The following is a 10,576-nucleotide window of genomic DNA, read 5'->3' as shown; positions in this document are numbered from 1 at the left end:
GCTGACTGTTTTCATCTCTTGATTGTTGAACTCCCATTCTTGCTTGTTTTTCACTTATTCTGATTGCTTCCTTTTCATCCTTACCCTCTTGTTTACTCTTATTTTGCACCTTTTCAGTTGCTGCTATATTGTCTTTCAGAACAATTTCCTGCTTCTGTTTTTTGCACCTGTCAACTTCTTCTTGTCTTTCATTTATGAAAACTTCTTTGTCATCCTCCTTCAGCAATCTATCCTGAACATTTATCCTCTGCTCTTCCAAGTTTCTCGTTTGAAAGTCTAATTCTCTATATAACTGAATGATTTTACTTGGAGTAAACTTTGGAAATTTTACACAATCTCCCATTTCTTCATCTATTATTGATCCATCATCACATGGTCCTTCTTCCTCTGCTAAAGCTTTCTTGACATTCTTCAGTAGATGTTCTTCCTCTTCTTCTTTCATTTGGTTGTCCACCTCTTCTTCTGGTAACCTTTCAGTATGTTGCTCTGTTCTCTGTGTCAATTTCTCTATCAGCACATCAGTATGTTGATTCAAACTCAAAGGGCTTTTGAGACTATCAACTAGTCTCTCCTTCTCATCATCTGTTTCAATGATGCTTCTCTGCACTTGTGCACTATAGTGAACTGATTCTTTTCCAATCTCCTTGTCATATTTTGCTTCAAAACTTTTATCTTCTGTAAGGTATTCTTTCACATATTTGACAGCTTTAAAAGACTGTCTATCTTCCTCCAAACCTGCAATCATACACAAATCATTAGTTTTAAAATCACAATACCTTACGGTCTCATTTGATGCTTCAGTCATCAAATCTTTTGTCTGCTTTGAACCATTCATATGATCCAACTCCTCTAGCTCTTCATCACTTTCAAAAAGTAATGGTCCACTTTTTGGTTCACATATCGAAACTTTAACATATTCCTCAGCATCTCCCTTTTGTTGTAGCTCAATTCTTTTGAGTTTCTCTGTCTCCAATTTGGCATCTAAAATCTGTTCAAGTTCCCTCAGCTCCTTTATTAACTGCATATTCACCTGCTGATTCCTCTTCTCTTATAGCCTCTGCCACTTCACTTTCTTTCTCATGACATAACCATGTTTCTGGTCTGCTTCATTTCTTTGCAACATCTCAATTAACACTTCAAGATTAACTGCTATCTCAGCCTTCTCCCTCTCATATTCCTCTTTGCTTAACTATCTCTATATGCCCTTTGCCTTGGCATCCTTCTCCTTTTGTCCTCTGTTGTGATCTCTTTCAAAACCTCTGTTATGACTGTCACTAGTCATCATCTTCTCCATCCCTAAGAGTTCTTCACTCACTTCACTATGAGTCACACTAAAACCGCTATAACAAAAATTCCTCCCTGCTGCCACTTACCTCACCAAGCTCTCCTCACTCAGTCTTTTGGCAAGCAATTGGTTCTCTATCTTGGAACCTCCTTTGAGCAATTCTCTTTGCTCTTTTTGTGCTTCAACTAATCTGCATCTTCTAAGAACACAATTTTCCTCTTTATCCAATCTCTGTTGTAATTCCTCAAGGTTTTGCCACATTTCTGCTTCCACTTAGAAACTCTTACCAACTTCCTTTATCTCTTAGAAATTCTACCCACATCCTTTGTGGAATTTCCTTTTGGGAGTTGCAACAATACTTTTGATTCAATGGAAATACTACAACTTTTCAATCTTCAAATCCAATAAAACCATATCATCTTACCTTCAAGATCTCTGTCTAATCTTGTCCTCCCATTCACCTGCACTTTTGAATGGACTGTCCTTTCCACTAGCTTTCAGCTGTGTCTTCAAACTCTGTTACTCCAAAAACTTACAAACATCCCTCTTATAGTTTAACTACTATAATCCTGCTCTAAAATTTCACTCATTCAATATCTACTAATCATTAGACAAATTACATACCTTCACCTACCTTCAGGATCTCACCATTTTTGCAAGTCTGCTTCAGCAAATCTTCATCCTTCCACTATAAAAATCTTCAATATTCAGCTACTGTCAATCAGATTTAGAATCTAATTCTCTCTTCCAATCCTCCTGCTTTATCTTGCAAAGCTTAACTATCAATAACAAGTCGTTCTTTGCTGAGTTTTCTTCCACTCAGAAATCCTTAACAATTCCTTCATTATTGCTTCTTAAGGCTTGATCTTCTTTTGTTGAGATACCTCATTAGCTGCAACTATCAATCTTCAATCTATTTCTTTGTCAGCAAACTCAAATCATAATTAAATAAAACAATACCTGCATGATTTCTCCATCCACTCTTCTCATCCGATTGAACCTCCATTCTTCAAACATCGTTGTGGATTCTTCCTTCCTCTGTAATCTCTCCTTAATTCTTACTCACTTGCCTCTAAGAACTTAACTTTTCTTCTCCATTCTCCTAGCTTTACTCTAGTTGCTTCACTGTCAGATTAGAATCTGATCTCCCTTGCCTGCATACACATCTTTCCAGATATCTCTATTCTAAATTCCTTCAAAGAAACTTTCATACATAATTTCTTTATTCAGCCTTATACCAAATGGTTCATTTATAATTTAGCTCTGATACCAAAATGATGCAGGGCTACCCCTGCTCTACCCACAATATGCATATAGTCTTGTGCATAAATCACCTTCCCAGGAATAAGCATGACCTACCAAGTCAAAACTGCATTAAGGTTGATGGTTAAGGCCCTTTATCAATTCATTTATATCAGAACATAATCACCCCTCTTTAAACCCTCTATCAGAACCTTAAAACAACCCTCAAATATTTTTCTAAGACTTTGATTAAAGCCTTTCTGAATCCTTCCCATCGAGACCTTTAAACCTTCATGATCCAAACATATAGAACCTTTCCATTTCAAAACCTTGGTTAATATATGATCCTCGCATAAATACTCTATCAGCACATATTTCCGCTATAAACCATTTACAAAGGAAAATCACACAAATCATACCTTTCTTTGTTTGGGTATGACCTCTGCACACTTCTCGAGGATTGCCTTTATCACAATCAGCAATCGGCTCCTTCGCACGTCAACACACACACACACACAGATATATATAGATATATATACATACATAAATATATAAATATATATATATATATATATATATATATATATATATATGTCATCACCCTTATGACTTTGATCTCCAACTATCGGAGTTGTTAATACTATGTTTTTTTGTTAAATGGCTCGACCTCACTCTTTATGGAATACAAAGAAAAAACCCGCTTTGAACATATAGCTGGACTTCAAAATTAATAAACCGCCACTATTAACATTGCCGGGCCCGTCTTCCACTTCCCACAACGTTATTTTGATAGCCGACCTCAAATTTGCCAACACCCCCTATCTCCGATCAGCGATTATTGATATCGGCCATCGCACCATCCTTCACCTCCTGATCTAGCGATATGAAAACACATCTCAACCGTCCGTTGTATCCTCTGATCCAAAAATTAACATTACACCTAACCATTTGAACTCGTGCACCTCTTCTCAACTGTCGATATGCTCCCAACAAATTCGACGACTATCGTTGATATCAAGTTGATAATAAGATCGAGGATTAACCACCCGATAATGTGGTTTCCTCTCTCCTCTCTCTGCCATGCATCGTTTGATGAGTGGAATCGGCGCTTGCCCCTCAATACCGCTAATGGTTTTGGGGCCGCCTGAAATCCTCTTTCACTGTTACAAAAGCTCCTTTGTCGATTATTCTCCGCTACTCCTTTTCTCTTAACTTTACGTTGTTTTCCAGTGTTAATGTGCTTCTCTGGTTCCTTCAAAGGTTTCGCCTTTTTCACTCTTCCACTACACCATTTACTCCTGAACTTAATTCTGCGCCTTTCTCCAGTCACTGTCCCTTCAAAGCTCCACTTTTATCCTTCACATGGATTCAAATATCCATTCACTCCTCTATCTCGCTCTCCTCTTACCGTTCACTAAATTTTCCTACACGTATATATATATATATATATATATATATATATATTATATATATATATATGTATATATATATATATGTTAATATTATATATATATATATATGTATATATATATATATATATATATATGTATATATATATATATATGTATATATGTATATATATATATATGTATATATATATATATATATGTATATATATATAATGTATATATTATATATATATATATGTATATATATATATATATGTATATATATATATATATATATATGTATATATTATATATATATATATATGTATATATATATATATATTATATATATATAATATATATATATATATATATATATATATAATGTCATTCTCTGATAAACTCAATCTATCAATCAATACATCAAAACACAGACTAATACATTGGAAATTAATCTCTGTGCATATCTATATCAGCAACAATTACATAATGAGTCACTATGTCTCTCCTGGGCCTTGTCTTCTAATTTAATGGCCTCTATTCATTATTTGCCCATAGGCTTACAACCACTCCAATCGGTTATCTATCTACCTATCTAACCTCTCCAACCTCTGATCAAGCCTTTCAGGCTTACATTTATACAAAAGGATTCTAAAACCAATTTCTGGTTTAGATCCATAAACTCCTCAACCACATTCCTAAAATCTCTTCCTTATCCCTAAGGATTCTCTCAAATCCACAAAATCATGAACTAACTCCTAATCTAAGATTTACAATCAATTCTCAATCCTCTCATCACTCAACTATACTAATTTTCTCATGTTCTCCTACATTCGAGAACATTTACAATTATGCTTCACCATATTCAATTATTTCCTATTCTCATTAAAATCACTCAAAACATTAAATAATTACATTAATTCAGTGCTTAGGAAACCAACTTCCTTGAAACACAAGACCCCCTATGTCTACTATAATACATTGATAATGTTGAGTTGGATGCTCCTACATCATTACTTTATAGGTTATGAAGGTTATCCATGTGTTATATTCTATTCAGGGTTCAATAGAGATGATTGTTATTTACAATTAATAAGATAACTTTTTGAATGTACACACTTGTATAATGTTAAATTGTATTGAGATTTGTAGAGGAAGTATGTTATTAAAGTATTTTGATGAAATGTTGTATGTGATCATTTTCGTGGTTATGATTGATTTGGAGGCCTACGTGGTTTTTGAAAGGGGCTTGGAGATCTCAGTGATTGTTGCTATTTTCCTTTGTGTAGAGCTATTTACATGGTTGGATATGAATATTTTTTTATTTTATTTGTAACTTTGACTAGTTGCATTAAGTCATGCAGTTAATTATTATTAACAACATTTTTCAACATGCTTATCAAATGAAAGGCTCATTGTCTTGGTTAATATTGCAATGTACCCTATGTATGTTCAGTATGATAAGACATATGTAAATGAAAGGTTGTTGTAACCAAGTTTTCATAGTAGTAACAACTATTATTTAACTAGTTTCATTCTCATTATGGGTATGCCTTGAGTTACCTCCAAACCAAGGAAATCTCATAAAAGCCTTGGTAACCCTTGGGGTTTGTAAGTCTATGCATAGCTTACAAAATCTTATACTTCAGTTGAATAAGCCTTGAATTATTTATATGAGAAAACCTTGGTTTGGTTAATCCCCATTAATCTACGTGAAAATACACATCGTACCATGCTCCCTCACTGAGTTGTATACATTGGTGGATTTGGAATGGGCACTATTGAAAAAGGATGCAAACACATATTTCCCCATCATTTGATGAGAGGATTCACGTTGCATCTCGTTCCTCCTTGTCGGGTAGTATTTATGGACCATTTAGGCATAGGCATTTTTGACGGTGGTGCGAGAGGAGATGAATCCCTTTATCTGATGTGAAAAATTGCATCACATTGTGCCTTCCTTGGCAAGTAACATGTGATGGCCCTGGGTGCTATTGGCATTGGGTACAAGACAAAGTTTCCCCTCCATCACTTACTGTGAATATTCACACCGTGCCACACCAAGATTGGAATAAATTCCTTCCTCTATCATGATGCTATGGCGTGGTGGTGGGATGGTAATATATACATCCTCGATAATGGATTTTAACGAAAATTCACAATTGGGCCAAAATTTCATATAACATAAAATCCTAGTCTTGCATGAAAGGGCCTGGCCCTATGGGACCCTTGGTGTAGGTTGAGGTGGCAGGTGCCACATAGGCCAAACAATGTTATGTGGATGCCACATGGATGACGGCGAGGGCATAGGCTGACATGGCGCTTACATGGTGTGACACATGGCAAGTAAAATTAACCCAATTGGATAGATAAAGAGTCAATTTTTTTTATGATACATGGCATCATCATAGGATGTCATAGTGCATGATGACATCACCTTGATGTTAGCATGATATCAACAAGAATCAAGGAGACAATTGAAGTGGCACTGGATGACATGGATGGTGAGTGGCACTACAGGTCATGCTACGTTGAAGGTAACAGAAGGTGCAATGTAAAAATAAAGGTGTTAAGAGACGTTAAGGTTCCCATTAGCACCTTTTGTCTAAGCTTGATGGAGAGCATTAGATGGGAAACCCTATGGAATGTAGCATAAATGTTTACATCTCATCATGTCAGTTTAGGAATGGTGTTCACCTCTTGCCTTGGCGAGATGGCATTGGGTGTGTTGACATGGTGGGAGCCACGTTGGATTTTTAGTAAAATAATAGAGCTAGGTATGCCATTCGACATTGCCATGTGGCAGTGCATGCTAATGTGGCAAGAGTTTAAGGAGATAAATCTTCAAATTGGCATAACTTCCAATTCGGGAACCAGATTGAGATAAAAATTATATCACTGGAAATCTCTCAACAAGAAAAGCACAACGGTGGAATTTGTTTTGAGTTTTAATGAGGTTGGAAAAAGAGGATTTTGGTGACCCCGTCTTCATAATATATCTTGAAGATTTAGTTAATTTTAATGTAACACCTTCCACAACCCGAGAAATAATGAAGGGGGTGGGAGGGCGTGTTACAAAAATATAAATTTTCTTAGTGATGTAAAGGAAATCAATCTTTTTCTTAACCTTTCAAGTATTTCATATAACTTCAAAATTTTTCAAATGAAATAGAATATGTAACTTACAAGAAATAAACATTCACAAATGACTACAAACTTCCATTTGTTGAAAGAAGAATGTTTTAATTAAATATCTATGAAAGTATTGTCCTTGAATACAAAATACAATTTTTTTTCTCCGAAAGCAAACCCTTCTCATGAATTATTCATGAGTCTTTATACAAAATACAAATGATAACTTTATTGTTGAAAAAAAACTATATTCTAGGATCTAACTGTTTAAAATAAAAGGTGCCTTGAATGGTCCAATTATAAGTTGTCACATGTCCTCCTTTGGCTTAATTTTGTTGCAAAAGTTGAGAAACTTATGGAGTAAAATTTATCAACTAATCCCATTCATGTCCAATATATATATATATATATATATATATATATATATATATATATATATATATATAAAAGAAACATCCAACTCAGTATATTTCATATATGTTGGTGTAGTGGAAACAACATCTAAACTTGACAATGAATATAAAAATCATTCATCATTTTGTCCACTAACATTTGTACATTTAATTTGCTAGTCATGTCTGAAAAATTACTTGAATATGCCCTGGCCTTAGGTTAAGTAAAATAATTTTGTAAACATCTAGAGGAAATGCTTTTCCTTCCTTATCCCAACATGATGGCATTCCCATTGCTTCCAAAATATGAAATTTTTCATTAAAAGAATCAACCTCCTTTTTGAACAATCTAGATTTATCAAGTACCTGTTGCACATAATTCCTTTTTGTAATTACTTATTTTCCTGCATAATCAAAGTAGTTATGTCTTACATGCATGCTCTTCTGCATTGTTCTCTACTCTTGGAATTCAAATATTTTACTAATTTAGCAACAACTTGTGGTTTGTCTCTTAAATGTGTTTGAACCTATTTGATATACCACTCTATATTCTGCAACAATTCTACTTCTTCTCCAATAACAAGAATTGATTCCCATAATTTATAAACATTATTAATTGTTTCATCCCAAAATAACTTTCTAGTTTCAATTAGAGACTGTGTACCAATTAATTGGTTTTTGGGCCAGTGTATTTCTCTTTGCATCCTAGCTTTGATTTCTTGTTCTTTATTGATAATTACATTTTTATTTGCCAATTCCTCTTTGAGTTGTGTTATCTCATATTTCTTTACTGCAAGCATCTTTTTGAGGTTTTCAATTTTGTGATTTTTAATGCTTAGAGTTGACATAGTCTCTGCCAATTTTTTTAAAGGATCCACCTCTATAGTTGTTGCTTCAGATGTGATTGTTGCACAAGCATGCTCACTCTTCTCTTTTATCAACTTTCAATTTGTTTCTCATGTTTTTCAATTTGTTTATTTTTCTCAATAATCAAGGAGAAATATTGTTCCTTTTATTTTTGGGTTGTTTCTAACTCTGGTGTTTAGACATCCTCTAGAGCTAGAATTTTGAGTTTTCTCCTAAGCACTTGAATGTATTTATCTCTTGATTTGATCAAGGCTTGTATTTAAGTGGAATCATTTGGGTATGCACCCAATTTGATTATCTCCTAATTCACTATTTTCATCTACTCAGTTCTTATTGAAATTTTCTCTTGCTTCAATTGGTTGGTCACTTTGGTCAACATGCTTTCTAGCTTTGAAGCATTAGTAGTTGTATTAATTAAGGTTCTACATAATATTTCCCTTGTCTTCATGTGAATATCCATTTGATCAACCAAAAGAATCTATTTCAATTCGATAGTGAGTTGTGTTGCTTTGTAGTCTTCTACAATTTTAATAACTTGAGACTTAGATTATAAAACTGCCATCTTTAACTGTCATTTCTAATAATCTAGCCTGAGAGTAATTATTTTTTGATGTTCCTGGGCTACTTCCATAGTTCACTATAGGCATCCTATTTTAATTTCAAATTCTTATTCTTTATTTCCATAAATTGAGAGAAAATATTATCTTGTTTACCAACTATGGTAGGTGAAACACCAGAAGATAATATTTCTTGTGCAAAAGAAGTTGATGATAGAATTTCAATATTGAAAATAGGTTCACTTGATGTAATTTCTTCAGTATTTACTTTAGACATTGAAACCTTTGTTTCTTCCAACCTATGCCTTTTATGTGATTTATGCTTTGCATTTTCCAACATTGAAGATGATGTTGACTATTGTGTTTCAGAAAATACTCTTCTAAGATCTTTTTCCTTTTTCTATGGAGTTTCAATGATAACTAGTTTTAAAGGCTGGCCTATTTGACAACTTATTTGAATAATTGGTTCTAGATCTTGATCCTAGACTTCTTTGTTAGTAAAATGCTCAATTTTAGGTCTTGGCACATCCTTATAAAGGGTTGAAACATGCTCCACTCTTTTGTGTGATACAATACTATGTTGATTATAATCCCACATCTCTCCCTATAAGAACCTCATTTCCTTTAAGATTGTGTCAACTTCTTAATTAGCTGCTCTAGTATTAACCAAAATGGTCCCACTTATGCCTTTAGTTTGAACATGGGATATGGTTTTTTGGTACAAAATGGATTTGGTCAACATTGAGCATTTGCGTTATGAATTCCGGTGCAAAAATTCTCTTTGGTAGGAAAGTAGGGAGCCTATATGGAGGTTATTCATAGCCATAAACTCTTATTTCCATAAAATCCTTATAATGATACCGATTTTCAATTCCAACCCCTTCATTGAGTTGTCACACTTTTTTTTAATCTTTGACAATATCCTTGGAGGATGTTGATCATATAACACGCTAAAAGAAATTGATTAAAATTGAATGAAAAAAATTAGAAAAGGAAAATTTTGGAGAATGCTTTCTCCCCATTGGTGTCCAATGTATTACAGAGAGGCCATTCTCACTTGAATCTTGATTTCTCAATAGTAAATGGGAAAATTTGTCCACTTGAAAGTAAAGGAAAAGGTAACCGAGGACTGTTAGATATCTAAATGATTTTCTAAGACTATAATTGGATAATTTATCATTTATGACATGAGCTAGATATTGACCAAAATGAAACCTATCAAAAGACTTAATGGTTGGTGATAAAGATGTCAGAAACCATAAAATGGTCTCATTTACTGACTAGTCATCATCATACCTTAACAAACAACAAATTATGGGAATAATTTACTTGGACATCTCAAGAAAAATGTTGGTTGAATAAGGAGGATTACTTTCGGGTATTTGGGAATTTAGAGGCAAATATGATTCAAGAGCAATAGGCAGGGGTTAACTCATTATAGGAGTGACTCAACAAATCTTCATTCAAAGGTTGGGTTTGATTGGGCATTACAATCTTCAACATTTCTAAAATAATTGCAAAACTAATATAAAATAACACTGCTCCACTTTTTGATACAATTGCTTAATTACTTGGGAGATATTTTTCTGAGCACCATGAGCCAAGTTTAAGGTATGGGTGAGTTTGAGGAATAATGAATTGTGCTAGGTAGGAATCTCAAAACAAAGAACTGTTGTTAAGGTCTTGGAAGCGTTGAAACACCCATTCTCTTAA

The sequence above is a fragment of the Pinus tabuliformis genome, chromosome 8, assembly GCF_031772625.1.
Source record: "Pinus tabuliformis cultivar Carrire ecotype Pingquan chromosome 8, CPIR1, whole genome shotgun sequence".
In the NCBI taxonomy this organism is placed as follows: domain Eukaryota; kingdom Viridiplantae; phylum Streptophyta; class Pinopsida; order Pinales; family Pinaceae; genus Pinus; species Pinus tabuliformis.
This window is presented reverse-complemented; position numbering follows the sequence as displayed.